This window comes from Camelus bactrianus, chromosome 8 (assembly GCF_048773025.1).
Source record: "Camelus bactrianus isolate YW-2024 breed Bactrian camel chromosome 8, ASM4877302v1, whole genome shotgun sequence".
NCBI classification, from domain to species: domain Eukaryota; kingdom Metazoa; phylum Chordata; class Mammalia; order Artiodactyla; family Camelidae; genus Camelus; species Camelus bactrianus.
Window position 1 is genome coordinate 73434767 of NC_133546.1, and position 6509 is coordinate 73441275.

Genomic DNA, 6509 nt, shown 5'->3' on the forward strand with positions numbered 1-6509 from the left:
TTCAAGTCCTACATTTAAGCCTATAATCTATTTTGTGTTTATTTTCATATATGGTGTGAGAAAATGTTCTAACTCTGTTCTTCACAGGTAGCTGTCCAGTTTTCCCAGCACCACTTAATGCAGAGGCTGTGTTTTCTCCCTTGCATATTCTTGCCTCCTTTGTTGTAGATTAGTTGACCATATGTGCATGGGTTTATTTCTGAGCTCTTTATTCTGTTCTGTTAATCTATGTGTCTGCTTTTATGCCAGTACCATGCTGTTTTGGTTACTGTAGCTTTGTAGTATAGTCTAAAGTCAGGACGCCTACTACCTCCTGCTTTGTTCTTTTTTCTCAAGATTGCTTTGGCAATTTGGATTCTTTTGTGGTTCCTTATAAATTTTAGAGTTATTTGTTCTAATTCTGTGACAAATGTCCTGAGTATTTTGATAGAGATTGCATTAAATCTGTAGATTATTTGGGGTATAATGGCCATTTGAACAAAATTTATTTTAATCCACTAACATGAGATATCTTTTCATTTCTTTTTATAATCTTCAATTTCCTTCACCAATGTTTTATCACTTTCAGAGTGTAGGTTTTCCCTCTTCTTGGTTTTTATTCCTAGTTATTGTATTATTTTAATGCTATTTTAAACAAGATTATTTTCTTACTTTTTTTCTTTCTGAGGGTTCATTATTAGTGTATAGAAAGCAACACATTTCTGTATATTAATCTTGCATCCTGCAACTTTACTGAATTCATTTATTAGTTCTAATAGGTTTTTTGGTTGGAGACAGGATTTTCTATATATAGTATCATGTCATCTGGAAATAGTGACAGTTTTATTCTTCCCTTCCAGTTAGGAGGACATTATTTTCCCCTGTCGGATTGCTTCAGCTAGGACTTACAATATTATGTAAAATAGGAGTGGTGACAGGGCATCCTTGCCTTGTTCCTGATTTTAGAGAAAAAGCTTTCAGCTTCTAACCATTGAGTATGATGTTAGCTGTAGATTTGTCATAAATGGCCTTTATTATGTTGAGATATGTTCCCTTTCTACCGACTTCAAAGAGTTTTTATCATGAATGGAGTTTGAATTTTGTCATGTGCTTCTTCTATGTCTACTGAGGTGGTCATGTGATTTTTATCCTTCTTTTTGTCAAAGTTAAATGTATGACATTGATTGATTTGTGAATATTAAACCATCCTTGCATCAACTGAATAAATCTCACTTGATCATGGTGTATGACCTTTCTATATAGTGTTGAGTTCAGTTTACTGATATTTCGTTTAGGATTTTTGCATTTGTATTCATCAGACATACTGGGCTCTGTATTTTTTTTGTTGTGTCCTTGTCTGGTTTTAGTATTAAGGTATTGGTGACCTCATAGAATGAATTTGGGAGTGTTTCTTTCTCTTCAATTTTTTGGAATACTTTGAAAAGGATATGTATTAGCTCTTTATATGTTTGGTAGAATTCCCCTGTGAAGCTGTCTGGCCCTGGACTTTAGTTTGCTGGGAATCTTTTGATTATAAATTCAATTTCACTATTAGTGATTGATCTGTTTGGATTGTCTTTTTCTTCTTCATTCAGTCTTGGAAGTGTTATATGTTTCTAGAGATTTGTCCATTTTCTGTAGGCTGTCTGGTCTGTTTACATATTAATGTTCTTAGTATTCACTTATGATTTTTTGTATCTCTGTGGTATTAGTTGTTCTCTCTACTTCTTGACTTCTTATTTTACTTGGGTCCTCTCTCTTTTCTTCTTATGAGCCTAGTTTAAGGCTTATCAACTTTGTTTATCTTATGAAGAACCAGCTCCTGTTTTCAATGGTCTTTCTTTTGGTTTCTTGGTCATTATTTTATATATATTTACCTACAGTATGTCTTTTTGATGTCATATTTTAATTTTCATGTTTATCCCTTTACAAATTATTATACTTATACTTGCTTTTATTTTTTTTTATTTTAATATTTATACTAACTTATTTAAGGGAGTGATCCTCAGCCTTTACTAGTGAGATTTTTCCTTCCCTATAGATACTTCTTGTTATTGCCTTTTCTTTTGCACTTAGAGAAGATCCTTTAACTTTTCTTTTAAAATCAGTTTAGTATCAAAGAACTTTTAACATTTTTTTCTTGCCTGAGATGTCCTTTATCTCTCCTTCAATTCTAAATGATAATATTACTGGGTAGAGTATCCTAGATTGTAAATTTTTACCTTTCACACTTTAAATATATCATTGCCATTCCCTTCTGCCCTACAATGTTTCTGCAGAAAAATCAGCCAATAGCCTTATGGTGATTCCCTTGTATATGACTGTTTTTCTCTTTCTTCCTTTAGAATTCTCCCTTTATCTTTACTTTTGCCATTTTAATTATGATGCGTCTTGGTGTGGATCTGTTTGTGTTAATCTTGTTTGCGGCCCTTTATACGTCCTGTACCTGGATATTTGCTTCCTTCTTCAGTATTGGTAAGTGTTCAGCCATAAGTTTATTAAATATATTTTTGATCCCCTTCTCTCTCTCTGTCCTTCTGTGACCCCTATAGCAAATACGTGAATGTTCACTATATGTGAATATTTGCACACTTGATGTTATCCCAAAGATCTTTAAACTGTTACCAGTGTTTTCATATTGCTTTTCTTTTTGCTGTTGTGATTTAGTATTTTCTATCATTCTATTTTCTGGATTACTTATGTTTTCTTCTATATCACCTAGTCTGCTGTTCATTCCTTTTAGTGTGATTTTCATTTATTGTATTCTTCAGTGCTGATTGGTTCTTTTTTGTATTTTCTAATATCTTGTTAAAATTCTTACTATGTTAATCTATTATATTCCCAAATCCAGTTAGCATTCTTATTACTAATTCTTTGAGTTCTTTATCTGGTAAATTAATTTTTATTATTATTTTTTTTCAGGGCTTTTCTCTTGCTCTTTCAATTGAGACAATGTCCTCTGTCTTATTTGGTTTATCTTTCTCTATTTCTATGAAATTAGGTTAAAAAGTTACCTATTGTGGTCTTGAAAGGGTGTCCTTAATTTGGAATGTTCCAATACAGTCTACATGTGCCCAGTTTCTCTGGTGGGAGAGCTAGATTGATGTCAACACAAGTCATGTTTTTCTTCAGGATATGCTGGCAGCTGTCCCCTTCATAGGAGGCAGGACTGGAAATGGAGGGGCGAGGGCCAGAGCCACATGTAAGGCAGGGATTTCCCTCTGCTCAGTAGCCATCACTGCTCTTCTGGAGGTAGGATCTGGTCTCAATTTACTGGAGCAGAATCCCTGATGTTTGAGTCTCAGCTGGCTCGTTCTCTTTGAGTGTGTGCTCTCTCTGCTCCCTGCACCTGTACCCTCACTCTAGAAGGGAGCAGCATTGGAACAAGAGGGGCTGATGTGGGTATCCTGCAATGGTCCAGGCATGGGCTGTGGCAGACTGGCCATAGTCAGAGATTCTGCTTCTTCTCAGAGTCTGCTTTTGATGCACCATCTGTGCAATCTCCACTAACAGCTTCCTCCTCCCTGCTCAGACACTGCTTAGAGTTTGAGCCACAACAGTGTCTCTTGGCCAACCTTTTCCCTCATTTGTGGCAGCCCTCACTCTGGTGTGGAGCTGTGACATAAGGGAAGTGATGCTAGAGCATTTGTTTGGCCCAGGCTGTCATGTGCACCAGGGTAGTCACAGGAAACAGGTCAGCTAGCCACACAGTCTCCACTTGCCTGGTGTGCCCTGCCTCAGGAGTAAGCAAGCACTTGTGTGCTCCTCATAAGTGGAGGCAAGGCTTTCTACAGCCCTCTGGTTAGTCCCCCTGGCCCTCCAAACCGCCAAGGGGCTTGTCTTCCCTTTGTTGGAACCCAGGACTGGGCATTCAGTCTGTGGCTTGAACTGCTCGCTCCCCAGGGAAGGTCTCTGCCCACATAATCTGAGTTGCCTCCCAGGAACACATGTACCAGCTTGAGTTCTTCTATCCTTTTCCTAACTGATTCCATGTGAATCTTTCTTACAGTCCTGGCTGTACAGGTGTCTTTATGGCAGCCTCCCATTTTCAGTGAGAATTGTTCCACATGTGGATGTATTTTTGAGGTGTTTGTGGGAGCAGGTGAGTTCCACATCTTCCCACAGTCTTAACTCAACTCTATTTTGATTATTTTAGTTTAGAGTTATGTTTATTATTTTTCAAAAAAAATTTACAAGTTGCATCATAGTTAGAAGAGAAGAGTTAAGTATATGGACAATTTTCTCTTCCCTTATCCATCGTTCTTATTTTATCTCATAACAAGCTGCATATTTTTTGTTTCTTCATTGTATCATTATGTAGTGATCATTTTTATCACCAATATTGGCTTTTATGTAATTAAAATTTTGTTTGATAGCTAGATTGCTCCACGTTGCTTTAAGGTATAATTGCCTCATCTTTAAATTTCAATATTTCTCTGTTCTTGTACTTCAGTTATGACTGTTATAAATAACGTGTTGATTTTATTTCTAGATCCAACTTGACAATTCTTATATTCTACTAGTGATTTAGTGTGCTTTTCTCCATAACACATACTAACATTCATGTTTATTTCTATAATCTTTGAATTTTTGTATTTCTCAACATTTTACTACCCTTTCTGTGTTTTCTATTTTTTCTATTTTGGGGAGAATGATTAGGATTTTTAAAATTCTGTTATTCCCTGTTATCCTGAAAACTGTGTATTCCATTTCTACTATTTTAGTTTTAATCCTTAAGTTTTAAACACGTAATTGTTACAACAGAGAATAAAATGTAGTTGTATCTCCATTGTTTGCTTAATAATATAAGGATCTCAGAACATTTTAATTCTATTCACTGCCTTTCAGTCAGTAAATGTTACATGTTATTGTTGTCCTTGTGCCATATCCTTAAATAAATTATTGTGCTATCGTTGTTTTATTGCTCACATTTTTCTAAAAATACAATAGTTTCTTTATTCACCATTCCTTCTTACATTGAGTCTTTTTGTCCGAGTTTATTTTCTTCTTCTTGAATGACATGGGTCGGTGCCTTGGGAGTACGTTCATCAGGGGTCTACAAGTGTTAGGCTCCCTTAGTCTTTACCAAAAGAAAAAACTGTATCTATAATTTTGGAAGGTAATTTAATCGTGTATTGTATTTAGTGCTGACAGTTATCTTCTCTCAGCTCCTTAAATACAGTGTTTCTTGAGTTCCGGCTTACGTTGTTGCTGCTCCCATGGATCAACTACTACTTCTTTAGAGGTGCTCTCTCTTGCTCTTTCGAGACCTTCACTTTGAGCTCTTTCGCTTCCGCGCACCACGGAAGATCCTGGTGTCGCCATGGGCCGCCGCCCCGCCCGGTGTTACCGGTACTGTAAGAACAAGCCGTACCCAAAGTCACGCTTCTGCCGAGGTGTCCCTGATGCTAAGATCCGCATCTTTGACCTGGGGCGGAAGAAGGCAAAAGTGGATGAGTTCCCACTCTGTGGCCACATGGTGTCAGATGAATATGAGCAGCTTTCCTCTGAAGCCCTGGAGGCTGCCCGTATCTGTGCCAACAAGTACATGGTGAAAAGCTGTGGCAAAGATGGTTTTCATATTCGAGTGCGGCTCCACCCCTTCCACGTAATCCGTATCAACAAGATGTTGTCCTGTGCTGGAGCTGACAGGCTCCAGACGGGTATGCGGGGTGCCTTTGGAAAGCCCCAGGGCACGGTGGCCAGGGTCCACATTGGCCAAGTCATCATGTCCATCCGCCACCAAGCTGCAGAACAAGGAGCATGTGATTGAGGCCCTGCGCAGGGCCAAGTTCAAGTTCCCCGGCCGCCAGAAGATCCACATCTCAAAGAAGTGGGGATTTACCAAGTTTAATGCAGATGAATTTGAAAACATGGTGGCAGAAAAGCGGCTCATCCCAGATGGCTGAGGGGTCAAATACATCCCGAATCGTGGCCCCCTGGACAAATGGCGGGCCCTGCACTCATGAGAGCCTTGGCGCCATCCCCTCCTTCCTCACAACCACCAATAAATCCTACTTTCCTGTCAAAAAAAAAAAAAAAAAAAAAAAAAAAAAAGACCTTCACTTTGATTTGGGGGCTCTAGTTTTGTACCAGACCTCTGCATACAGATTTCCTGCCAGCCTGCCTGCTTCTTCCCTTTATTCCTTCTTTCCTTCCTTCCTTCACTTTGATCTTGCTTAATACTTGTCATTTCTAGATATAAGGATTAATCTTTTCAAAGCCTTAGAAATGTTCAGATACTGCTTCTCCAATTATTCTCTCTTCTCTCACTTTCTGGAATTCCTGTTAGACATACGCTCAACCTTTTTTTCTACTTTTTATTACTCTTAACAAATCATTCATGTTTTCCTTCTATGTGTCTTCCTTTATTGCTTTCTGGTTCTCTTAACGTAGTGTTTAATTTATGATTTTGCTTACCTATTAAAATTTTAATTTGTGGGATTCCTCTTTGGTGCTATTTAATTCTAAGATAATTTTTATCTCTCCTCCTGGTTTTGTTTCATTTTCATGCCAAATCATCTTCACCA

General features: G+C 37.7%; 1 pseudogene; it reads left to right on the plus strand.

Moving 5' to 3' along the window:
• Nucleotides 1-5260: 5260 nt before the first annotated feature.
• Nucleotides 5261-5963, plus strand: LOC105069846 (large ribosomal subunit protein uL16-like; annotated as a pseudogene).
• Nucleotides 5964-6509: the final 546 nt, after the last annotated feature.